This window comes from Thermobia domestica, chromosome 1 (genome assembly GCF_964235325.1).
Source record: "Thermobia domestica chromosome 1, izTheDome1.hap1.1, whole genome shotgun sequence".
In the NCBI taxonomy this organism is placed as follows: domain Eukaryota; kingdom Metazoa; phylum Arthropoda; class Insecta; order Zygentoma; family Lepismatidae; genus Thermobia; species Thermobia domestica.
The window spans coordinates 322,775,146-322,802,294 of record NC_137454.1 but is presented as its reverse complement, the minus strand read 5'-3'; the positions used below and the strand labels follow the sequence as shown (position 1 = coordinate 322,802,294).

At 34.0% G+C, this 27,149-nt stretch overlaps 1 protein-coding gene across 5 annotated transcripts in view; it reads right to left on the bottom strand.

Moving 5' to 3' along the window:
- Positions 1-17,525, bottom strand: part of LOC145662879 (venom allergen 5-like) — a 235,656-nt gene extending 218,131 nt beyond the window's left edge. For 2 of the 5 annotated variants that reach the window (XM_081728883.1, XM_081728893.1), the window contains exon 1: positions 17,424-17,522. The gene's annotated coding sequence lies outside the window, so the exon portion shown is untranslated. Of the gene's footprint in view, positions 1-12,732; positions 13,164-17,423 lie in introns of those variants that run through there. The other 3 variants (XM_081728872.1, XM_081728846.1, XM_081728855.1) reach the window with 3 other exon arrangements.
- Between the last annotated feature and the right edge of the window lie 9,624 nt (positions 17,526-27,149).

Genomic DNA, 27,149 nt, shown 5'->3' with positions numbered 1-27,149 from the left:
TTCCCCCCACTATTGTTTAGTTTAGTTAACTGGTAATTTGTGACAGCTTATCATCATCAAAAGAATGTTTCACTTCCCCTCCCCTCCCCCAGGAGTTCGTGCTGGATCCACCACTGGAATCAATAGACACTCTTCCTATTCTTTTTGTCACCCTTGATTGTGTAGGGGCTCCCTCGTACAAATAAAGAAGCGGTAATATTACAATCAAGGGGCGCTATATATTAGGTATTTTTTTAGTTACCTACCCCTAACCGCACAGGGCCATCTTTCGTAGAATAAAAAATATTACGTGATATTCCAATCATGAAAGGGGAGAGGATGCTGTAAATATATTTCTTATTCATTTTGTCTGTCCTGCTTATCAAAAAATACTTTCTGTTGGAAGGCTACTGAAATGAGAGGGGCAAAATAAAAAGTCGTACCCCCTCCTACATGGTTGCTCAAATAAGTACTAAAGAAAGCATTTTAAACTAAGATATTTAAGATTTAAACTAGGAAACTAAGATATCCTACATTATGTAAGGATGGCATATTCAGGATTATTATTATTATTATTATTATTATTATTATTATTATTATTATTATTATTATTATTATTATTTGAATGTTTTTGGAGCACCGAAATTTTATGAGACGAACAATGATATGTAGAGGTTTAAGATGGGTGGTCATAGAGGAGGAAAAACCAGGATTTTTCTCTCTCTGACTCTCTAACGTAAAGATTATGTGCTGAAGGTAAGAAGCATCATCATTCTACAATAGGTTGCTTTTACGTAGAATATCAATTACTTGAGTTCTCCTCCTTCGGTCTACTTACCTTATGTAGTAAATTCAAAACAATTTCAATTCAATACAAATACATTGTAAAACTTTTCCGTAATTAAACATCTAGGGAAAATTAAACATTTAATAGGGAAATCTGTTATCAAAATATCCAAACACGTAGATAGAAGACTATCTAGTGAGAAATATTGTGAAACTTTATAAAATTCTCCAAATTAGAATTAACATTTACTGGGAAACATTCGTTATGCGCCAGCGAGCATATGGTGAGCTGTGAGCACAGGGGAAATAATTACGAAACTGTTTGCAAACAAAATTAGGGACGCTAATGCAATTGCGACAACAGCATTTTTTTCTTTTTTTGGTATCGTCATGAGTTTTACACACACGTTACAATTTGATTCTTTCCCAAATAAAAAAATAAAAAAAATAACCGTAGTGTAGTGATAAAAATGATAACGGCACTTCCACGGGATCGAACCCGCTACCTTCAGCATACAGACTCGTTGCTTTAACTAACTGAGCTATTTGTTTTTTTACGTGAACTGAGCCTGTTCCGGTAAAGACGATATTTCATTACGATCGTCCTACCAATTCGTCCTTTTCCATAGATAATTTCCACTAATTGCTCTATCTTTATGTTAATACTTAGCATATATTCATATATTTGGAGTTTGCAGATAATGCATATAATAAGACATACTAGAAATATTCGTTAAAAGTTTAATTTGTAGATTTAATCCACATTTCTCTCAATGACATAGATGTCGCTGCTTCGTGTTGAAATGCAGAATTCCCTCGTGTTCTTGAAAATTTCCCACTTTAGCAGAGTTGGTAATTCTCGAGATTTCTGTCGATTTAATGTTTTTTGCTTCTAATTTCTTTATTTTAAGCTAATATCTAACACAAATATTAAAGACGGGTTTGTTATTAACCTGTCCTGCTGGGGAAACCTTCCGAAATTTCGAACATATAAAGAAAACGGAGATATTTTCAAAAAACTTCAAAATAAAGAGACGCGTCATTTATTTTGCTCATGGTAGTACATTAGGCACTCCTACATCACAAACAGTAAATATAACCTACCTTATTCTACGTTTTTAAATGCATTTCTACAACTGATTGTAACTTTAAAGGTTCTCGTGAAGATTAGCTGGCGGAGGTTACCTAACATAGCCATGAGTTATCAAATTAACAGTTGTGCATCGTGGGTGATGATAATGATCCTGAGGTTAGATGTTAAATTGGACTCGAGAGCGGAACAAGGGCTGTTATTATTCGTGTCTCAGACAGGGCATGGAATGGAACGAATATGAAAATAAGGTTCCTGTAATAGTTTTCCACAGGGTTTGTAAGATTTTCGAAACACTTGGCAATTTTTTTTTATATCAAGACTTGACATTTTTTAAAAAAAGAAACCAAGACTTGGCAATTTCAAGTTTCATCCCCCTCCCAATCTTGTAATGCTCGCTACGCCGCTGTAAGCAATGCATATTTTCGACAATATTCCTTGTTCATCCGTTTCCGCTGGGTTACAACGTGGTAAGCTGCATATGGGACTTTTAATAGTGTTATTATAATGAGAAAAAATTGCAAATTATGTTGATGTTCCTAAAAGAGGGAAATTGAAAGAGAAATTAAATTAAAAATAAATAAGGGAGAGAAAAGTAATTACTTGAAAATAAAAATAAAGTCTTTGAGTTTAATGTCCCACGATTATGCTGTTAGGCTAAGGGAGACGGTGATTAAAGCAAGTTAATGGTTATGGAATATTTGGTGGAATGAGAAAGTGGGAGGAAACCAAGTCCCCGAGAAAACCTACAAGCACGTATATGAAAATGAAGTAAAACATACACTGGACTATGCTTTCTTTGTCTAGCAGAGTCATAGTTTGGAATCGAAAATGTGTTTTGAATCCTTGTATTTAGAGATTGAGAGTGTAAGTAACGAAATCACTTAATACATCCATTAAGATTTTGGAAAGCAAAATCTAAATTTAGGTAAGCTAACTCCATGTACTAACTGCTTGCATCCGCTTCGTACATTGTTCGAAGGGTCACGAAGCAAATCACCTCATTTAGTATACACATACCTAGTACTAGTGTTAATTACCTGCTTCGTTTGGGTTCGATCATTCTAAACTATTTTACTGGTAGCATATATTCGTTCGTTTAGCCAGGATTTCGTAATGGAAGGGGGTGCGTGACTTGAAATACTGTGGTTACAACAGCAGGGGATCGATCAATCTAAACTATTTTACTGACAACATATCCATATTGATTTGTTAGGACAATAAAATGAGGATATGTTAGTAAGTATTTTAATTAAAGAATTATCAAGAAATCTTGCGTAAAAGAATAGAAAAAAGTATTAACAAAGACATAGTCTTCCGAGGTCATTCGAACTCGGTTCTTCTCGTCTTCTTTCTATTTCTCTTATCTTAGTTTAATGCCGTCAAGGATAGCAACGAGATCTCTTTCGGGAGTAAAGACATCCTATAAAATGGATTAGTGTTGCCGCGAAAATCAAAATGGTTCATATTATTGGTAATTCTGGGCATTGCTTAAGTTCTAACTGACAGGCTATCTGAAAGAACCGGTTTATCGATCGTCATTTTAGTCCATAGGGTTACCGGCGCAAATCCCGGGGGGATGAGGACATGTTCCCTCCAATCTTAGAACTGGGGGGACTTTCCCCTCAATAATCCGATTTGAAATGCGTTTTTGGGGGAGAAATGTGATGATTTGTGTCCGATTGCCACAAAGGAAAGTAAGATGAAATGATGTCCCCACCCCAGAATAAGCCTTCAATCTGCCCGCCTCACAATTTTGAAGACAACTCTGCTCCCCTGATCCTCCGCAGCATTGTTTTTCAACTTCATAAATATTTTGAACATATTTAAAAAAATTATGAGAATGTCCCTCTCAATGTTGAAGACAGATTTGCGCCGCTGCATAGGGTTAACATGGAGCTAGATGGAATTCGGAATGTTCCGTTACAATAATATCCAATTTCAACTTGATACCCCCCGTTTCCTCCACACAAAGCTCCTCGTAAGAAAGAGTAACCAAACGCTTCTTGTAGCTTTATATTTTTGAGGCTGATTCATCTTTCCTTAATATTTTTCATTTCTGGATCCAAAGGAAGGGGGGTCTGGACCCACCCCTCGGCTACGTGCCTGCTTCCCGTAAAAAGCTTCATTCGAACCCTGAATCAAACAACTCCATCTATAAAGCAGTGCTGAGTTGATTTTAATATCCTTTTCTGCAATGAGGCTGTATGAGACGTGGACTTACTGATGGACTCCGAACCACTCCCGCCGGGAATCGAACGCGGGTCTCCCACACCAAAGGCGCGTACGCTAACCAGTTAGCCATGAAGGAGCTCATCTCTAAAGCAGTGTAAGCAACAACAACAACAAAAAAAGAAACAAACACACACACACACATATATATATATATATACATACATACATACATACATACATATACTAGAACTTTGCGCAATTGGGGATCAAAACATTCTCAATGAAGTATGAGAAATAGTAAACGTCAATCAAAGTGGGCTTCTGCTTATTCTTTACTTCGTTAATACTTAATTCCTTCTAGAAATAGTGAAACAATACTATGAAGTCACAGTACTTAAACATAATCGAAAGAATAAGACAAGGAAACAGAGTAATTTCCGACTGATTAAACTAGTCATATATACTATACCTAATTGTTACATTGTATTTCTTACCATATTACGAAAGCGATATAACTTTTTTACCAGCGATAGAAGCTGGACGCAATCCAATACTGCAATTTAGACGCTGTAACGAAAGCTGCAAGTCAAACGCCTGACACTCCTAACTCTTCAAGCTGTGTAGTAGCTGTTTCAAGCAGTCTGCAACTTATGACCTTGAAACTAAGTGCTAGTAACCAAATTAATGCCAAGGTACGATACAAACACCCCAACTTGCCACAATGACGTCAACACAAGGAAAAAAAGAAAAACATCTAATTTTTGGTTCCAAAATTATGAAACAATAATAATAATGTTTTAATTCTCAGTAACTCAAATATTAGTTAACTAGAGAACATAACAAGCAAAACAAAACAAAACAAAAAGAACTGACTGCTGTTTTTAAATTTCAGTGAGGCTGTAAAATATGTTTTGTTTTATTGTTAAAAAACAAAAAGAAAAAGAAAAATAAACAAAGAAATGAAATAAATTTTGTTGCAAATATCCTAGTAAAAATAAATTTTCTAGACACAAGTGGCTCCGCGTAGCGTAGTTGCTAACGCTCTCGCCTTCGGTACGAGCGGACCCAGGTTCGATTCCGGTAGAAGCACTCGGTCGAAAAAGTATCAAAAGCTTTTAAGTCCAGCCATCCTGAATGAGGCTTTCTTGGGTTTTCCTCATTTCACACCAGGCAAATGCCGGGTGGTACCCAACATATAGGTCCCAGGCCGTTTGCTTCCTTCCCTTTCCCCGGATAGTGTGCTCACCGAGGGACGTCATAACTCACATGTGACGGGCTAACAAGGTCATTGATGCCGAAAGCCCAGAAATCTAAATCCTAAATCTTCATTCACTACACAAGAAAATGTTCGCGCTGAAAACGGTTTTTTAGCAATTATGTTAAGCAGTCCTGTAGTAAATCTCCATCAAGTAATAAACCGTCACATATAAAAAGGAATGAATAAACACATAACATTCATTTTGAGTACATTGAAATGTAAAAAGTTACAAAACATTAATATTCAAAGATTTCTCAAAATTCAGATTAATCCATTCCTTTCTCCTCAACCATTAACGAGTTACAATAGTAAGAATTGTAGTCATAAATCACATTACTTGTTTAGTACTATATTAAAGCAAGTTATACTAAAGGAATATATAATTAATGGAATATTTAACTAAAGTGATAGTTTACTATTGCACTTACCCAGGCTTTTGTTTCCTTCCACTCTTCTTTTCCGTTTGTAAACAACTTCGTTTATAAACCAACTCGCAAGCAAACGACCGTTGTTTCATGACGTCATCTATGGTGCAAGAAAGAGGTGTCTATAGGAGGTCAGGACCTCAAACACAGATGGACGTATATAACATATAGCTGAAGTATTTAACATACGTATACGTATGTAAAATACAGAAGATTGTTAGATGTCAGACATCCTGCAGCGACATGATGTAATATCTAAGCGGGTAAAAGGCAATACCTGTGTAGCATATGGATAAAGTACGCTCCGTACAGATTTCCTTAGTAAACATAACGAATCCTTGTATTTGTACAATATACCGCTGTCCGGATAATGGATTTTTCTCAGTGTAGAAAATGTGCTGGACATATTGCAAGAAATTATGATCGATGAACAAAAACAATTCTAGACAGGATACCACGAGATAAAAACAGCCTATAAAACGTCCTTGTACAAGTACGTTTGACGAAATCAATTACAACTGGGGAGTAACCTGAAAAAGAATTGCTCAAGATAGATAGTTGTAGTGAAGACTTGGAAGGATCTTCATCCAGCAATGGGTTGATAATGGTTGATTATGATTATGGTGATGATTTTATTATATCTGGACCTCAGTGATAAACTAAACCAAGTCATAATTTCCTAATTTTACAGGAGAAGCGAAAAACCGGTTCCTTAAGTAAGACCTATAGTAGCCTACTGTTTTTCAAACTATACGAAGTAGTTACAAAGTAATAGGATGCTTTTAGACTTAACATCATTACACCACTAGAAAGAACAGTATTAAAGTTCATACATACCTACAGACCCGTATCCACGGGGGGCTAGGGGGCCCCTTCTAAACTTTGGGTGGCCCCCTAAAAGTTTCACGGTAGGCTTGCAAATGAACTATAATATGGTGATGAAGTATAATATGATTGGGTCGTGCCCCCCTAACTTCTACCGCCCCCCAAATTTTTGGGCTGGATACGTGCCTGCACACACACACACACACACACACACACACACACATATATATATATATATATATATATATATATATATATATATACACAGTGGCGGATCCAGGATATGATCAAGGGAGGGGCTAAACCATAATTTGCCGTTTTATCCAGTGTAAAGCTGAATTAAAGCACATTTTATCCAGTGTAAACCTGAGCGTCAAGGGGGGCTATAGCCCCGTAGCCCACCCTTAGATCTGCCCTTGTATATATCACTTTTACTAGGTAAAGTAGGGTAAAAACGGATCCAAAATTTAACGAAATTCGTACAGCGAAAAAAAATATTTTTGATTCGCACGATTAGTTTTCTCGAATAAATACCACATGCACGGCTGAGAGCTCAGGAATAAGCTTAATCTATGTTACGGCGCTGGATATATGCTTATGTAATACATTACGACCTTATGAACTTGTATAAGAAACAGAATGTACTTAAAAGTGAGACGCGAACTATACGAAACGTCGGACTTTGAATCTAACTTGTTTGGTGATCCAATTCGAGACCACAGATAGCAAAGATGAATGCCGTAGCTCCCACCACAAGGTTAAACAAGTTCCTGTTTTAAAGTGCCACTTAAACACTGATATGTGAAACGGTAATAAAGCATTTGGACAATTTGAAACAAAATATATAGTAGTTATAATTTACTCTATTTGTTAAGATAATGAACGTTATATTCTGTTTTTAAAATGACCGTCAAAGCAAAATGTATTGGATAATAACTGAGAAATTGTAAATGTCAATTTCGGCGCGATTAAATACATTCGTACTCCTATATGTTGCGTTATCCGTTAGGAGGTATTGACCAATTTTGATTCAAAAGAAGGAAATAAACTACTGTATAGTACTGGAGTTAATTTAATAGAGTTTAATTGTATAGGCAGTACTGAGGCTATTTGAGACAAAGTCTATTGCTGAAAGTGAAATATGGGTTACTATTGTTGCTTTATCCCAGGTATGTTATACTCACTGATGATTAAAGCTGGAACACACACATGGAAAACATTAGCGCTAGCAAATTAGCTACGAAGAGATACATCACACCATAATTCTGTCAAGAATCAAGCAAAAAATAAGAAGCGGAAACGACAGACTATACGATAATAATACCTTGGCCTTCGAGACCGAGACTGCGATTGTTGACTCGAGACGAGATCGAGACCGCTATTTATCAACCGAGACGGGACCGAGACTGTATAAAGTCTCGTCTCGTTTCGTCTCGATACCATCCCTACTAGAAATGATGACTCTATACTACATTATGTTGCATAGGCCATTTTATGTAGCATATCATTTTGCAGTTGGACACTTTCTTCGTATGTTGAAAGCAACAGCGATTAAGTCCTTCTACACTTATATGAGAAGTTAACAAATTCTTTTAATTCGTGGAATTGTGCCAATGCACTAGGTCCAGAGAATTTTTAATTTAAGATTATTATTATTATTATTATTATTATTATTATTATTATTATTATTATTATTATTTTATTATTGACTAAAGTTTTCGTGAATATTAAGCAATATTTCACAAAAAGCTGGTATTTTAAACAAATGTGTTCGATATCAAGTTTTTATAAAATAGTCACTCTCTCCTATAAATAATTTCAGAAGGGGCGTGGTGGCTCAGTGATAAAGCGTTCACCTTTGGTGCATGGGATCCTTGGTTCGATCCCAGCTCACACCAAGTGAATTTTTTGGTGGACATACATCATGTGGTGTTTTCTCGAGATTCTCCCGTTTTCTCCCACTTTCTCCTTTCCACCATTTCATTCATTTTTCATCATCACCGTATTCTCTAGCCTAGGCGGTATAACCGTGGGTCGTAAAGCTTAAAGATTTGATTTCAAATAATTCCAACCCAAACAGTTGCAGGAAGTATGTCATTTTGAATAAAACAAACTACTCTATAAAATTCTGAATATTATTATTTTTTATATATACAATTCTAACGGACCTTATTTCTAAATGCAAGGGTAAGAAGACTAAATTCATTCTCTTATTATTATAGATTCATTCCAATTGAAGCAGTTAAAATAGTTGGGAAAAAAATAGAAAGCCATACCTTATATTCCAGTGTGCCACAACAGGATAACGCGGCACACTGGCGTGCCCAGCAAAATTAACAGTGTGACGCAAACTTTAACCTATTATTTACAAGAATATTTGTCGAGTTTATTTTATGTATTATTATCAACGATTCTTCTACGGATCAGCTGTCTGTATACGATTAAACAAACAAGTATCATCTTGAGGGAATGAGTGTAATTATTTACTTTAATAGTAATAGAAAGGTATATTTTCTTGTATTTTCTACCGGGAATAATTGCTTCCGGTCTAGAAAGCTGGAACTAACAACAAAGGGACCCGATGTATTATTATTATTATTATTATTATTATTATTATTATTATTATTATTATTATTTTAAATTTCTTAGGAAGTTGGACTGCTATATCTATGCACACGGCTCTCCCATGCAGCGCCTTGTGTATGATTTTCCATACACAAACTATATATTCCAAGTTTGTTGTGTTCGTTCTATAGGTATGTTTGTAATTAGATGCATATGGCGTAGAATTCAAAATTTAATGTCCACGCTACGTATATGCAAAACGATAGACAAAAAAGGCGCGGTGGGTCAGTGGTAGAGCGTTCATCTCCGGTGCTTGGGGTCCCTGGTTCGATCCCAGCTTGCGTAGACTTTGTGGTGGACAAACACTGTGCTCGTGGATTTTCTCGGGGTTCTCCCGTTTCCTCCCACTTTCTTCATTCCACCTTTTTCACTCATCTCTCATCATCACCGTCTCCTTTAGCCTAACCGGCATAATCGTGGGACGTAAACCTTAAAGATTTGATTTCATATTCCTGTGCGTTATTGTCTGTTAGGTGAATGGTTAATGTAAGTTACTCCTACGTGTATGGTCCGAGCTTCGAATCAAGGCCATTCTTATTGATTATTTTCTTTGAGTTACGTTCATACTGTGCTTTCCAGAAGTTTAATTTTGAAGTAATGTAGTCACAGCTAGTTTAATTCGAAATTATTTTCAAATATGATATTTGTTATAACATGCGTTTCTTTAACTTGCGATGTTTCGAACTTGATATTAAATCTTACAACCTTACTGTAACTCATTTCTCTACGGCATATCATCATGAATGTTTGCACAACGACGACAGTCAGGCGTTAATATAAAATTCAGTTCTTACTGTAATGTATGTATATATATTTAGAAAGTTTGACTCAGGAAAAAACGTACAGTGCAACATTGACTCTTGGAGGAATTTCAAACGAATTTACTATACGTATGAATTACCATCTCAACAATCTACTATGGGGACTAAAACACTGAAACCATTCCAGGGAGGGAAAGGGGTTACAAGTAAAATCATGTAATAAGATACGAAAAATATTGGTGTCAAATTCATAGTTTTCTGATTCGAAGAGATGAATAGTGGCTACAAGATGGCACTTCTCACTTGTTTGTAGCTTTGCATAAATTGGAAATTGTTTTAAAAGTATATATTTTTCATGCATGTATGATCGTTTTCAAGAAGAAAAAAAACCTTGTCTTTCAACATTATGTTTCAGTGCATTTTTTTTAAGAAATCGCTACTAGGTATCCAGAAACAAAAGGATCCTTGACACACACAGCAAAATTCAAACGCTACGGAGCATGAGAAAGGTTTACAATTTGTTACGCTTTGTGACATAAGGGATTCTTTTTATCCATTTAACTGTCACAAACTTTCAATCATTTCGTAGCATCTCACTGATCGTAAAATTACTAAAGAAAAGGAAAAGCTTCTGGCAATATTTAAGAAGCTGAAGAAACACGAAAAATACACAGTGACTATAATCAGAGTATTAGAGCTTCTGATATCTGAGTATAAGAAAAAAAAGGGGATAGGCACAAAAGTAACCAGTGACAGATTTAAAAAGATATTTTGGTAGGGGCTTCTCTTAGGAATACTTCGTGTTTAGAAATCCCAACATATTACGCTGAGGGGTTTGAAGGTTAATGAGTAACATTTGATTCCTTTTCTATAGAAATCCTAAAATTTTGGAGGAGCTCAGCCCCCTTGCCCGCCGGCATAAATCCTCCACTGAAGGTAAATTTTAACTGTGTAGTTGCTAAAATACTTCTTTACGCTTAATGCATAATCCCTTACTTTCTTACAAGTTTGTGCCACCTATTAATTATGTCAGAAGATTTGCCTGAAAATATCGCAAATACCAATATTACCCATAACAGACACGAAATGTGTGGTTGGCAGGAAATGTTAGGCCAGGATAAAACAGGTTAGGTTAAAGAGAATAATTTTTGTGAAGACTGGAATTGGGCGATAATGAGAATTGGAAATCTTTGGAAACCGAACCAAATTACGAATGCACGAGTGTAGCTCAAGAATAGCTGAAAGCTAGTCTCAACAGCCTCTAAAATAAAGACTTAACAATATGAATGTATAATCAATGCACTCAATATAACTCAACTTAAACAAAAAGTCAAAAGTTGTTTTATCAAAGTTTATAACTTAATATGCGTCGCATTAAATGAATATCAACATATACCTAGGTAGTGCATAGTAGATTGGTGTTATGGTAGGATGTGTGAAACAATCACATAGTGTTAAAGAATAAAAGGCAATCTGACTTTAAAGGAAAAATAGTGTGTGATCGCTTCTTCTCAATAAAACGGAAATGAATTCTATGAAACTCGATATTCAAGTATTTCCAGAAAACATGCAAGCAGCAAAACATAAAAAACATGGCTAGCCTAACTAATTCTGTCTCTCTAGTTCCTTCCTATTTACCATAACCCCTGAATAGACAAGTTAGCTTAGCCTCAAAAGATCTTAAAGATGATGTTCTAAAGATCTTAAAGATGACAGACGATAAGCCAGGCTTTGAAAGATTTTCACTAAAAGACCATCGGCGTCAACACTCCAAAAACAGCAGCTCCTCCTTGCTCTACATCTCGCCGTTTTCAATCTAAGGTTGCCACGTCAGGAACACAACTGGCTATCGTCGCAAGACAGCGTTTCCCAAAAGTGTAAAAGTTCTATTCACAATATTTTATCAGAAATAATATCTTAATTGCAACGAACCAAAACAATGTTGTAAGCTAAAGATATGTAAAAATTCCATTTCATAAAAATTAAATATCCAAATAGCAAGTTGAGCTCCTCCGTGGCTAAGCGGTTAGCGTACGCGCCTTTGGCGCGGGAGTCCCGGGTTCGATTCCCGGCGGGAGCTCATGTGGTTCGGATTCCACGTTAATCAGTAGGTCCACGTCTCATATAGCCTCGCTGCTGAACGGGACGCTAAACTAAAATCAACTCAACTCCAAATAGCAAGTTGTTTTCTTCTGTTATTTTCTCTCAGATACTATTAAAAAAGTATATAAACCAAACGTCATTTGGACCGTTACATGTGAGAGTTTGATTCCAACATTTCTTAGTTTGTCTATTAACTTTGTCTGTATTAGAGTAGAATGAAAGTGCAAAGATCTCGAGGTAGACAAATGAATATGCGAAACGACGGAAAGAGAAAATATCTAAAATTTCAAGAATGAAGGTTTATACCTATTCTTCAACTTTATACCTATTCATAGAATACAAGCTAATACATATAGTCACAAAAAAAAAAAAAAAAAAAAGAAGTAATTTTAAATGTAGAATACAAGCTAATATATATAGTCACAAAACCAAAATGTATTTAAGTAATTTTAAATGTATAGTAATTCAAGTAATGTATTGTTCAAGTACTCTTCCAGTAATTTAGATTTATGAAATACACTGGGTATCCAAATTAGTGGGCCTGGGTATCCAAGGGTATTCATTTGGATACAAAAAGATAGCTTAAAAATGTCCTGGCGTTAAGTACTGGTAAATTGTACCACAAGGGGAAGCAAACCCACTAACCTCCCCCAAAGCACTACCAACATATCAAAACTTAAACAATTATATAAAAGAACAACATACCTGAGACTAAACTGAAGTGTACTCTTCACCAACATGCTTCATAAAAAATAAATACTTTCCACCATAGATAATATACAAATTGCAACATCATGACATCATGCACTCAATACCATGCGTGTAGTCACCACTTACTCGGTCAACGAAGTTTGAAGAATGGTTAACCGTCAAATGACGCCATCCATCAATCTTTATCTAACTTTAAAATTCCAACTGAGAAACAAAAGCGTTAGCTATTTTTCTTTTCACTATTAACCACCAAAGCTTCTGGCCTACACAAATTTAAATTAGCGATTTCTTTATCCTCATATAAAATTTCAACACCGTTTGCCATTAAATCGCCCACGCAAACCATACACAGCAAAGAAGAGAGCACAGCACAACCTACAGCAAAACAAAACAAACAGCACTGGCACACCACGCTTACAAACACACAACCACATGACGTCACACCTAACATTCAATACAAAAAGAACGAAAGTACGATGTAGCAGAGAAATCACGTACTAGGACCACACCAAGATGAATGAAGCAGGCACTCAAGAAACCACGTGCACTATTGAAGACTGCCACAGAAGATAACTTCACACCATATCCATAATTCCAAGTTCGGGTTAAGTTTAGAGCAGTGATGAAAATTTTCCGGAAAATTTTGAAACGGAAAAATTTCCCGGAAAATTTTCAGATTCATAAAAACATACTCCACTTATTCCTACATCGTTGTTTAGTCGAGATGTGAGGTGCAAAATTTTCTTCCATATTTTTCCGGAAAATTTTCAGTTCTTAACAAATATCAGTGATCAAGTAACAGTTCGTCAGTATTCATAAAATTGATTGAATTCGTATATAGAAACGTTAAAAAGTGAAAGATCGTTGAAAGAATCTGAAAATTTTCATGGCTCAGACAATTTTCAGTACGATGTAGGAACTAGTGGAACAATTTTTCATGAATAGAAAAATTGTATGTCCTGTACAATGAAAATTTTCCGGAAAATTTTCCAATTCATAAAAACATACTCCACTTATTCCTACGTCGTTGTCTAGTTAAGATGTGAGGTGGAAATTTTTCTTGTATATTTTTCCGGAAAATTTTCCGTTCTTAACAAATATCAGTGATCAAGTAACAATTCGTCAGTATTCGTAAAATTGATTGAATTCATATATAGAAACGTTAAAGAGTGAAAGATCGTTTAAAGGACCTGAAAATTTTCATGGCTCAGACAATTTTCAGTACGATGTAGGAACTAGTGGAACAATTTTTCATGAATCGAAAAATTGTCTGTCCTGTACAATGAAAATTTTCCCGAAAATTTTCCGATTCATAAAAACATACTCCACTTATTCCTCGTTGAGATGTGAGGTGGAAAATTTTCTTCTATACTTTTCCGGAAAATTTTCCGTTCTTAACAAATATCAGTGATTAAGTAACAATTCGTCAGTATTCATAAAATTGATTGAAATCATATATAGAAATGTTAAAAAGTGAAAGATCGTTGAAAGAATCTAAAAAATTTTCATGGTTTAGACAATTTTCAGTACGATGTAGGAACTAGTGGAACAATTTTTCAAGAATCGAAAAATTGTCTGTCCTGTAGAATAAAAATTTTCCGGAAAATTTTCCAATTCATAAAAACATACTCCACTTATTCCTACATCGTTGTCTAGTTGAGATGTGAGGTGGAAATTTTTCTTCTATATTTTTCCGGAAAATTTTCCGTTCTTAACAAATATCAGTGATCAAGTAACAATTCGTCAGTATTCGTAAAATTGATTGAATTCATATATAGAAACGTTAAAGAGTGAAAGATCGTTTAAAGGATCTGAAAATGTTCATGGCTCAGACAATTTTCAGTACGATGTAGGAACTAGTGGAACAATTTTTAATGAATCAAAAAATTGTCTGTCCTGTAGAATGAAAATTTTCCGGAAAATTTTCCGATTCATAAAAACATACTCCACTTATTCCTACATCGTTGTCTAGTTAAGATGTGAGGTGGAAATTTTTCTTCTATATTTTTCCGGAAAATTTTCCGTTCTTAACAAATATCAGTGATCAAGTAACAATTCGTCAGTATTCGTAAAATTGATTGAATTCATATATAGAAACGTTAAAGAGTGAAAGATCGTTTGAAGGATCTGAAAATTTTCATGGCTTAGACAAATTTCAGTACGATGTAGGAACTAGTGGAACAATTTTTCAAGAATCGAAAAATTGTCTGTCCTGTACAATGAAAATTTTCCGGAAAATTTTCCGATTCATAAAAAACATACTTCACTTATTCCTAGTTGAGATGTGAGGTGGAAATTTTTCTTTTATATTTTTCCGGAAAATTTTCCGTTCTTAACAAATATCAGTGATTAAGTAACAATTCGTCAGTATTCATAAAATTGATTGAATTCATATATAGAAATGTTAAAAAGTGAAAGATCGTTGAAAGAATCTGAAAATTTTCATGGCTTAGACAATTTTCAGTACGATGTAGGAACTAGTGGAACAATTTTTCATTAATGGAAAAGTTGTCTGTCCTGTTAGAGTGATGAAAATTTTCCGGAAAATTTTCCGATTCATGAAAACATACTGCACTTATTCCTAGTTGAGATGTGAGGTGGAAAATTTTCTTCTATATTTTTCCGGAAAATTTTCCGTTCTTAACAAATATCAGTGATTAAGTAAGAATTCGTCAGTATTCATAAAATTGATTGAATTCATATATAGAAATGTTAGAAAGTGAAAGATCGTTTAAAGAATCTGAAAATTTTCATGGTTTAGATATTTTTCAGTACTATGTAGGAACAAGTGGAACAATTTTCCATGAATCGAAAAATTGTCTGTCCTGTACAGTGATTAAAATTTTCCGGAAAATTTTGAAACGGAAAATTTTCCGATTCGTAAAAGAATAGTCCACTTATTCCTACATCGTTGATGTGAGGTGAAAAATTTCTTCTATATATAGAGAGAAAAACTGTGGTAGAAGTTTATTTCCCAACTTGAAATAAAAAAAATTTCCGTTTCCCGAAAGCTAATTGGAAAATTATAATTTGTTGCTGACTAACTTTCCTCTACTGAAATTCAATTTTGTAGCTCTATGTGCAGTTGCAGTTAAATATAGTGGAAAATTTTCCACCTAACATCACTATATATAATATACAAATTTGTCAGGCCTATGAAAAGTGTTTTCCACTTGTTTCTACAGAGCAATAAAACTTTCCGTTTCAGAAAACAGTTGTTTTACTTCTTGCTTCGAAATGATGTAAACTTTCCGACTCATAAAAAATTCTTCAATTTTTCCATATAAGGCAGGAAATATTTCGATTCATGAACAATTGTTAACTTGTTCCTACATAGTACTGAAAATTGTCTGAGCCATGAAAATTTTTCAGATTCTTTAAACGATCTTTCAGTTTTTAACATTTCTATACATGAATTCAATCAATTTCATGATTGCTGAGGAATTGTTACTTGATTACTGATATTTTTTTAGAACGGAAAATTTTCCGGAAAAATATAGCGGAAAATTTTCCGGAAAATTTTCCGCCTCACATCACTAGTTTAGAGTTACCCCTCCGCTTTTTATAAAAATCAGGAAAATTTACAGGAGAAATGAGTAAGAAATTATAATTTGAAGCTTTTTATTTCATGTTTAGGAATGTAAGTTGGGCATGAGAGTTATGTTTAATACAAGAAAAGATATGTGGAAGTCAGTAATATTTGCCAGATGCGGAAGCATTCGCGGAAGGTTTCAGCAGTATGGTAGTTGTACAATATGGCGAATATGGCGAACAGGTGTAACATACTCAAAAATAATGAAGAAAACCTTTTAAATTTTTGTGTAACCCACGGAGTACTAAAGTTAAGTGAACTGTAACAATTTTTAATACCTTAAGCACTGTTTTCTGTATATTGCAAAGTTCAAGGGCACCTTCAGACTAGAGGGGCAACTCTAAACTTGAGCCCCAAGTTCAAACAATCTTGTACCTTGAACTTTACCTTCAACCACATCACTCCGTACAAGGGAGCAAGTTAGCGGAACAGGTTACTGGATCAAGGATCGAGAAAATGAATGAGATGCCTATCTGAAATTCTTATCTATACCAGCATCAAATTATAAGCTTAAAAGAAGGATATGTCCAACGAAATTTAGGCTTGTGTATAGCCCGCTCCCCCCAGTTCTTTGTCACCTGAACTGGAAGAGTCACTATTACTACTACTTATATCGAGAACAGAACCCAACCATCCCATGCGGGGCTTCTAACCCGTTCCTACCACTGCTACTATTGCTACTAACTACTACTATTGCTACTTACTACTACTACTACTTATACTAAAAGAGCTTCCTTATCGCAAGATTTACATCTTAAATCTTTATAACATGCGATTCCGATTCATTATGAACTAGTATGAATCGTTAGAATCACTATGATTCGTTAAAAATCACTGGGGGGAGCGGGCTATACTCAATCCGAAATTTATTTCGTAGATTGTATAGTTGTGCAAGGAATAATATATCATCTACACTAACATGTAACAAGGAGATAAAATTCCATCTTCCAAACCAGAAAACACTTATAGAACCATATAAAGAAGTGCGTTCAAAGAATTATATTGAGCTTAATGAGGTCTAGTTTAAACGTAAACTAGGACTCCATGTTAAGAATATACAATGAAAATAAAATTCTGTATTTAAGTAGTTTACCTTTTAAGTTTCTATCCACAATTTATCAATTTTATCATTTTTATATAGTTCTAGCATTCCTGGACAAATTCTTCTTTTTTAAAAGTATTAACGGCTATAACTAAATGTGCCTCGGACATACAATCCTATAGGCTACAATTATAAAAGTATTCTCTTTATACCTCACAAGGAGGATTTTTGAAATTAGAACTAAACTGTCCATATGTTAATAGTTCCTATGCCTGGGTGCCATGATGGGTAAATGTGGAGATTCTGGAGGAATTTATCACAAAGATTAACTAGTCAACAAGATTTTGGCACAGAAATGAAAATACCTGATTTTAATAGAACTTTACACTTAAAATTGGAATCTGCAAAAAGTTTTTCTCCACCACCCTCAGTTTTCCCATGACAGAGGGATTTTCGGGAAATTTCCCGTCAAATTTCCTTTTTTAAAAAAACAATTTTTGCACCTGTAGCTCGGGTACCCTTAGGTATATAAACACACAAATTGTATTGTATGTTAGCTTGATTTATACTTAGTAAGCACTCTAAGTTTCATAAAATCGCATTATTCTTTCTAGAAAAATAAACATATGTAAAAATATGCTATGTATACTGTTCACTTTACCATATTCATTAGTGCAGATAAAATCACATATAACTTCCACGAAAATTACAATATAAGCACGGTTTATACCTCATTGGATTTCCATTAAAACATATTTTCAATGATGTGTAAAGTGGGGCACAGAAATTATTGATGTACAAAGTTCGTGACTTAGGCACCCAGCTAACGCCCGCTCCAAGATTAATTATTCCTGGTAGAGTAGCTAGAACAGCAGCATGAAGCATGCCCCACCTATTAAAAGAACAAATCGTAAAGAGTGCTTTTGTCGAATGATGAATTGTTAGCAAGGTATCCTAATCAAGATATAATTTAAGTAATTTTGCTTTGTTAATCATAGTATACATTTTATATCTTCATACAATTGCTTTATATAGTTAGTTATGATCAAAAGTGTGTGTTTTACTTGTATATTTTGTATTTCGAAATTTAAGTAGATACTTAGATATTTTTTTTTCAATGCGTGGGGACAACTGTAACGTACTCTGTTCGTTACAGATGGTTTAATACAAGCTCATAGTGAATTAATTTACCTATACTCTTATATTCTATAATTAAACTATACTTTGATTACTTGTGTATATATATTTTATGTTCATTGCTAGTCTTCGCAATAGCCGCGTTGCGTTGAGTGGATTTGTGAACTTTGCAGTTCTTCTTTTTTTCTTCCATTCAAATTAATGAATATCATAGAATAAGAATTTGCAGGAGCAAGGGAAGGTGCTTTATTATTTAACTTTCTTATAATAAAATTAATGTTAAAGTACGCTCATGTTTTAAAGCTGCAAAACAAAAAAGTAAAAAACAAAATTCCTCTATTCTTTTTCTTTGTTTGTTAGGGGCACCTAAACGGAGTCAAAAAACAGTATTGCACTACTGCTAACGGACGCCTGTCCGGACAAAACGTAAAATTATCCTGTTTACTTTTTAGTATATGTAATTAGAAATGTAGTACAAGGTTTATCAATGTCTATCTCAAACATTTACGTAAAAAAGATTGTCAAGCAATCAATTGTAGCAATAAAATTTAAAATTACAAATCCACTGTTTCACGGAGTAACAATAAGTGGCTGAGAAATTAACTAATTAAGTTCAAATTACTTCATTATTTAAAACTATTCTTGTCGAATCTATATTCTATTCAGAGAGAATTGTGGCGGTAATTCTGTAAATGCTAACAAAGGTTAATTAAAACAGTTTTAAGTAAGCATATAATAATTCAAATTGTAACTTAATTTCTTCCTTACAATTGGATATTCCCAAAATTTTTAAAATCTACTGTAATGTTCAGCTTTGTGATAAAAGTGTAATACTAAATACTAAATCCTTTTGTTAATAAATTATTATTTTTAAAAATTGAAAATAATAATTAAAATTTAAAACCAATATCAATACAAGGTAATTAGATTTAATAATCAAAATGTTCTTAATTATTTTATATCATAATATCTTTTACTCCTTCGTCTAAACTACATCCTCCTAAGGTAAAATTCTTGTTCTGAAATTCCATTGCGCAAATTATCATCTTCTTGGCTTCTCTCGGAGTTACCAGGACTCCGAGTCAAAAGATAAAAAGTTTAATTGAAAAAAACTGATCGTTACGTAGTACCAAATTATATTTCATTCTAAACTGTTGGTTAATACATGGATTCATAAATTGTAAAATTTACAGAAAAAAATCGGCAAGTGTTTAATTTGACCTCTAAGAACGCGGGGCTTCTAACCCGTTCCTACTACTACTACTTATACTATTACTCAGTGGCGTATTTACGATTTTCTTTCGGGGGGGGGCTTTGCTAACTTTCGGGGAGGGCTTTGCCTGAAAATGTGAAAATTCTGCAAGATATTTCATATACTTTACTATAGTAAGTAAGATTTCGGGGGGGGCTTAAGCCCGGAAGCCCCCCCTAAATACGCCACTGCTATTACTACTAAGGACCGGATCTTCACTCCTGCGAACTACGCGTTCGCTGGAGGCGCCAGGTGAAGAGGGCGCAAAACTGGAAAAGAAATTATGTTTTAAATGTGAATATTTATTAAAGAAAATGTTATGATAAACAATTTTCCAAATAGCTTCAAATAAATATTGTACAGACTGAGATACTTTTAAAATACATAAAAAGATAATAAAGTCGAATTTGCGTGATTGGCTGTAAAACGCCCCTTTACAATTAAAATGGACTCGAACATTTATGGCGAAAATGCTACACTCATAAGTAATGCTAGTTTGAGGAAAACATCCCACGGCGCAAGAAGACTTAGGAAAATATTTTTAAGGAGGGTAAAGGGTAGATTTTACAAATATGAGATAAAATGTAGGGAAATTTAGCTTTTGAATAGAAGTTAAGCACTACGGCACTACGAATAAAGGCAGTGGCATTGTTTCCATAATCCACCATATGCACAAAATACAAATATAACAGACTCTTCATTCCTTTCCCAACAACCCTTCCGCGACGTTTATAGAGAATATCATACCCATATATGTTTTAGAACGAGAATAGATCAACAAATACAAGAAAGTCAATCCCAAGTCTCCGCATAGTGCTTCGATTCAATGACCACAGTTAAGGGTTGAGAAACATCAACGTAAATGAAATGCAAATATCGCAGTTCAAGCGACTAGGCTTTTGTTGTCGATTGGTCCGCGTCGAAATACTAAAAAAGGCGATACAAATTGAATTTTTGATCATTTCTGAGTGAGATTTTAACTAAAGTTCCTAATATCAGTAACTCACAATCGCTGCCTATTGCTTAATGCTCACTTTGTTAATATCGGTTAGTCCATTTGTCATTCAACATTTTCGTTTTTATGCTGAGATGTTTCGTCGTTTTTTTTAAATTATAATGATGTGTTTTCACTTTATCAATTATACTTTGTTTTTTATGTAATAATAATGGCCAAACATTAAAAAAGTGAGAATTTTATCAGAAAAGAAAGCTACGAAACTTGAAAGAAGATGAGAGATAAGCAAAGTCTGTATAAATAATGTCTTTCGACTTCTGGATAAAATTTCGAAAGTGATAATCCTACAAATGTTGGGGTGGAAGAACTGTCAATACCAGTACTGTTAACTAGCCATTTGTAAGTCGACAAACTTTTGAAACTGAAACTTTAGTTCACTGGATTCCAGTAATTTAATGGTTACTTTAAAATTAAACAGATACGGCCCCTTCAGTTACAGGTCTGAGTTAAATTTAATGTAATTCAAAATTCGTTGGAATACAATTAGTTTTCACGCAGTATGTGTGTATATAACTCAAAGGGTAATTGTAATCGAAATCAAAAGGCTATTAGGATTATAAGTAACACTTTGTTTTTCTGAACTCTCACTGATAATCACAGCAGCATATACATATGCTCGTTGTATTATCTGTATTATAATAATCATTATCAATCCATTCTCTCGTAATAAATGTAGATCGAGCGTTATTTTTAAACAGTTGGTGATTTTTCTAATGCAAAGTAGTCTTATTAGTTAGTTGTATTCAGGGATGCACCGACGGAGGTGGTCCGAGAGTAGATCCTCCAGAACTTTTATTTTTTAGAAAAATTAGCACGATTTCAGGGGGAAAGTATACAAAATTATTTGCATTTTGTAGGCTACTGCTTCTTGGGTGCATCTTGGGAGAGCCTTGCTTGTGTTTACATTGTGTTACTCATTCCTTGATTTCAAGGGTCTATGTTGGAAAGAGGCATGAAAGGACTGAATAGGTTTATAGGTCTAAGTGTCCCTGAAAAAAGTTTGCCAAATGGAAAACCAGAATAGTGATTTTTTAACATGAACTTTTCAGTATAGAAGAAAAGAAGAAATCAAGCTAATTACTATAATCGTATCACTAGAAAATACTACTGTATGTAATTATGTTTATGATAAAGCGTGAGAGCATATTTCTTTACCAATTCAAATCTGTGTTAGACTTGAAGTTTATAAGTTTTAATCTGTTTCGACTTCTATGAGTAGATGTCCGGGCGGATAGATGGCCGAGTCAGCGAAATTTGATCTTGTTTTCCTAGAAATCGATATCATTTCCTGGAATTGGGAGGCAAGTTTCGACAAGCCTTTGGTTGTTATGTTCATAGCCTTTTACGGCTACCACAGAAGCCCGTGGGAAAATTTTGTGTTGGTTTGTTAGAACCCACTGTTGCTATGCTCATAGTCTTGGACGCCTACCAGAGGTAGAAACAAGATAATACATGCCTTTTTCGTGTTCTTGTCGTGTATTGGCTAATAATTTGAATCCCCAAACCCCACCCCCACCCCTCCTGCGAAGAGCGTAAGCGGAACATATGTGCTTGTGTAGATCATTCTGTTAGCAGCTGTTGCAAAGGAAGAAACGTCAAAATTTAAAGATGTCATCGTCAATGAGTTTATTAGATAAGCTTAATAAGCCATCAATGGTACCCTTTACAAAAATGCGAGATTTGGAGATTGGAGTACCATTTCGTATTGTAAACTGTGAGATAATTACAACGGTATATGGTAGGAAGGCATGTGTGACATTTGAAGGAGGCGAAAAAGTGATTTTACCTGGACGTTTACTGAAAAATTGGAAGCAGATAATGGTGCATTATTAACGTATTTCCAAAGTGGGAATGTCTGTTTAATATATAAAGGAATCAAGATTAATGTATCTGGACGTAACATGCACGATCTTGAATTTACTGAACTGGTTTACTCATCGTAAATGTGTGGTAGCATGTACAAACAAGATGAAACATGAATTTTCCTCTTCGCCCCCTTCCTCTTCATGCATACACAGTCATCTGTATGCATAGTGTCGTTATTCTGTGCTGGGCAGCGACTGGAGTAACATGTCTTTGAGTGCTTGTGCATCAACTATGGACACCAAGAAAGAGTACTTGTTAAATGTTGAATATGGACTTAATTCAATGAAAACCAAATTAATTTGTATTGGACTGGATAGTGATACATTTGAACCAGTGATTCGTGTTGGCAAAGGACTTGTGTTTGGAGTGGAGTTAAATTTGGCAGAGTGGGAGAAACTTGTACATTTGACCCCATTTGTTACGGACTATTTAAATTCTCAAGCGGAAATTACATTTATAAAATCTCTTGGTCGAAAAAACGAACTGGTGGTGCGAAAACTAATGGGTGAAAAATTAGTGATGTCAGAGAAGAAAGGAACACTTCATGCTCCTCGAAACACTGTGTACTTAACTTTAAGTGATTGGCTTTATTTCTTGGAAATATTACCGTGTATTGAACATGCTGTGAAAAACAGTAAAGTTTGTAGTGTTGTGCTACGTGAATATTTTGACTTGTGTACAGATACTATTCGTAATCATGTACAATCGCAGTATCTTACATGCAGAGGACTTGCCGGAATCCATACCTGTGTAGATGAACAGAGTATTATTAATGGTATGAACATCAGTTTTCCAAGTGTCTCTCTTGATAAGAACAGTGATGTGAACATTGATGGTGAACGATTAAAATTGGAAATGAAAGTATTTTGCAAACAAAAACTCATAGATTCAATTATGGCTGATTTATTTGATAGTGTATCGACACAGCCATGGTGGGGGGAAACCGATACTCAACCTTCGGAGGGTATCAATGAAGTGAACGTCTCTTCATAAAGAAGAAGAAAATTGATTTGTTTTTTTCATGTATACTAAACAACGTAATATCAAATGTAATAAAAATATATATAGTGAAAGTGAAATGTTTTATTTGTGTGTTTTTTTGTTCGTTTCATACACCTCAATATGATAGGATTTTTAATTTTTTATAAGAAAAAATCCTAACTTATTTTTCCTCGTATATTATAAGTGATACGTATAATAATAATAATAATAATAATAATAATAATAATAATAATAATGAATTCAAATTCTTGAAATGAATGTTAAAATAAAAATTAGTATTTGAAATTATTATTATTATTATACAACTTTTTCTTAAGTATGATAGGGCTTTTTTATTTTTTTTAAAAAAAGGAACTAAATAATTAATATTAAAATTTTAAAAACAAAAGTCCTATCATAATAATAATATTGAATTCACATACTTGATTTAATTTACGAAAGAATAACTGATTAAGTATTTGAATTCATTATTATTATGTAGTTATGTGATTACATCATTGAATTAAAAATCAGTTTTAGAATCTTTTTTTTTAAAAAACACTATGAAATTCTTTAATTCAATGACTTAAAAATATGTTTTATGATACGTGTATTTAATTACATAATTGATCATAAAACATATTTATTTATTAGGAAATGGAGAAAATAAGAAACAAAACATTTGTTTTCAAAGAGAAAAAAGAATACAAAGTGTTTATTGCTGATGAAACTATTTACGCAATTAAAACGACGCTAAGTATAGTACATTTTTAAAAGAACGTTAGATTTTTTTCATTGTTCAGGTGATGATAACTTCACAACTGCCATATACTGTTCACTGATGATGACTATATACAGTTCAATTAATGATACTACTGCTGTTGGTGATGGTGATGAAACGTAGATAGAAGTCATTCTGTACAATGATGATGTTCATACACACGATGACGATCTTTTAGTCTCTGAAATGAAAAAAAATTAAAAAACATAACTTAAAATTTATTTTATCTATAATCATGAACAAATAAAAACAACAAATGATAATATATAGAAACACATTATAATAAATAAGAAGAAGAAGAAGAAGAAGAAGAAATGACTACCTGCAATAATATGAAAAAAGTAATCAAAACAAACGAAGAAGAAGAATGAATGATATGATTACCTGTAAACGTAAATACAGCAAGCGACAATCATTTTTTTGTGGAGTTGATGAGAAAGTGTAATGAAATTCATTTAAGGACTTTCCTTTAGCTTTGGAGCATAGGAAAAGATATGAATAATGACCACATAGGGACGATTTCACACTTTGAATTTGTTTATTATTAAATGTATAAGAAGTAGAATTTCTACGTAGAAATTGAATATGTTGCATTACATATGGAGAAAATCCAAATGTATCGAAGTAGTGGGCACGTCCATCAGTATGAATATATACGGAAATTCAGTGTGTGCCAAGTTTGTTCGAGGGATCTGTATTTATGATGATAGCTGCAGGTAGTGGAACATGTGTTGTTAATTGGTTGGCTGCATATACGCCAACGAAATGATTGTGAAATAAAGAATTTGTTTGCAAAGCATTCAATAAATCTAGTGTAGAGGACATCATGTATAAAAATGCAGACATGTACATATATGATATGATATTTAAATAACGTACCTTTAAAAATCCATGATGATGTTCCTCTGATGATCCACTTCTAAGAGAGATTGAAATTCTCCATACACAATGCAGAAGATAGGTGCTGGTAGAGGCTTCGTAAAATGAACTTCCAGACGAACACAGCCGTGACGTATAAGGTTCCAATGCTGCACAGCGCTGGCTTCTCCATCTTGAGTAATGTCGAAAACAAAGATAGTGTATCCTTGAGGAAAGTCAAGGCGAGGAATATTGTTGCCATGATTGGAAAAGTGAATACCTGATCCACAGAATAAGGTATGATATGAGGAAACATAGAGGTTGTTTTCGAAAATTGGTCGTAATGGTTTTGAAGGTACAGCTTTTCCATCAATGTATAGAGAGAAGAAATTGATGTCAAAATGTTTGAAATGAAATGGATTTGAAGTTATTGTTCCTGTATAGGCATCATTTTGTGTAAACGCCACAATCACTCGAGTTGGTAATACTCCCATAAATAAATTATCAATTGTTTTTGATTGAAGATCCTTTGGAATGACGAATGACTTCATTTGCACTCTTGTGAGAGGATATTTGGCTGTTGTTGATTGTAGAATCTTTTTATGTGCTAGTTTTATTGTAGGACTAACAATAATCTTTTTAATATGTAAAGCAGCGTCTAAAATATTCACTTTAGCCTCAACAGACGCATCACTAGCGATGAGACAAAAGTTTGGCTTTGCAGGAATTAACTTGAGACGTAATTCTACTCCTTGGATTAAAAATTTATCTTGATTAAAAATATCAGAATGAAGATGTCCAACCATGTCGAATTTTGCATTTTATTTTGTTAATTCATAACGTTGTTGAAATCCTCTATTACCACTAGATGTTTCATCCATATGTCCAGCAGTATTTTGAAACCAGAATGCACATTGAAGATGAGTATTTTTAGCAGAATCATCATAATTTAACAGTTTTTCAATGTATGATCGATATGGATGATTATGAGATGGAAATGAAATCAGTTTGTTATTTAAATACACTTCCACTTCACTGAACAGAAAATTTAAAACGTCATTAATAGGAGCCACAGCTTTATCACTTTCACCAAATGCTGATCCATCAAGCTTAACGATTTGAGCTTCAATGTAAAGAAGAGTATGTGGTAGATCTATGTATTCATCACTTGTTCCTGGGATGACAAACTCTATAGGAGCATTATCAGCTAGTGAACTGATTGGTTTGTATGTAACAACATGATTATCCAATATACTGGTTTGCGTTGGTTTTGTAGAAAAAATATCTAGTTCACTTTTTACACACTTGCAGGATTGATGATGTAAGAAAGCCATGATGGTGATGATTTAATCAAAGATACCGTGTGATAACTTCCTCTTCTTATAAGACTGATTTTTCTTTCTTTTCTGTGTACGTTTCCTCTTGCCCTTCTTCTTCTTGCGCTTGATGATGTGTAATGATGAAGGGTTAAAGATGGAATGATGTGTAATTCTTCTTTTCCTTCGTTGATATCCAGATCCTAGCATAGATTTCAGTTTATTTTTTGCTTTATCTTGCAAGACGGATCTCTCTTCACCCATTCGTTGATGAAAGGATTCGTTAATAGGTTGATTATCGATGATGACATCAGTAATAACGTTTGCTCCAGATTTTAATAATTCCTTTCCTACTGTTTTAGCTCCTTGTTTCACTAGTGGCATGACAGAACGAAATAATCCTCCAAGGAAACTTCCAATACCATGTCCAACTTGATAAGGGGATCCAACAGAAACGTTTCCAGTTCCAGAAAGAGCTTGTTTTTGATAATATTGTAAATATGGATTATTCATATTTGTCGATGTTGACGCACTGGTCGAAAATGTAGTTTAACGCATACAGTTCCGAAAG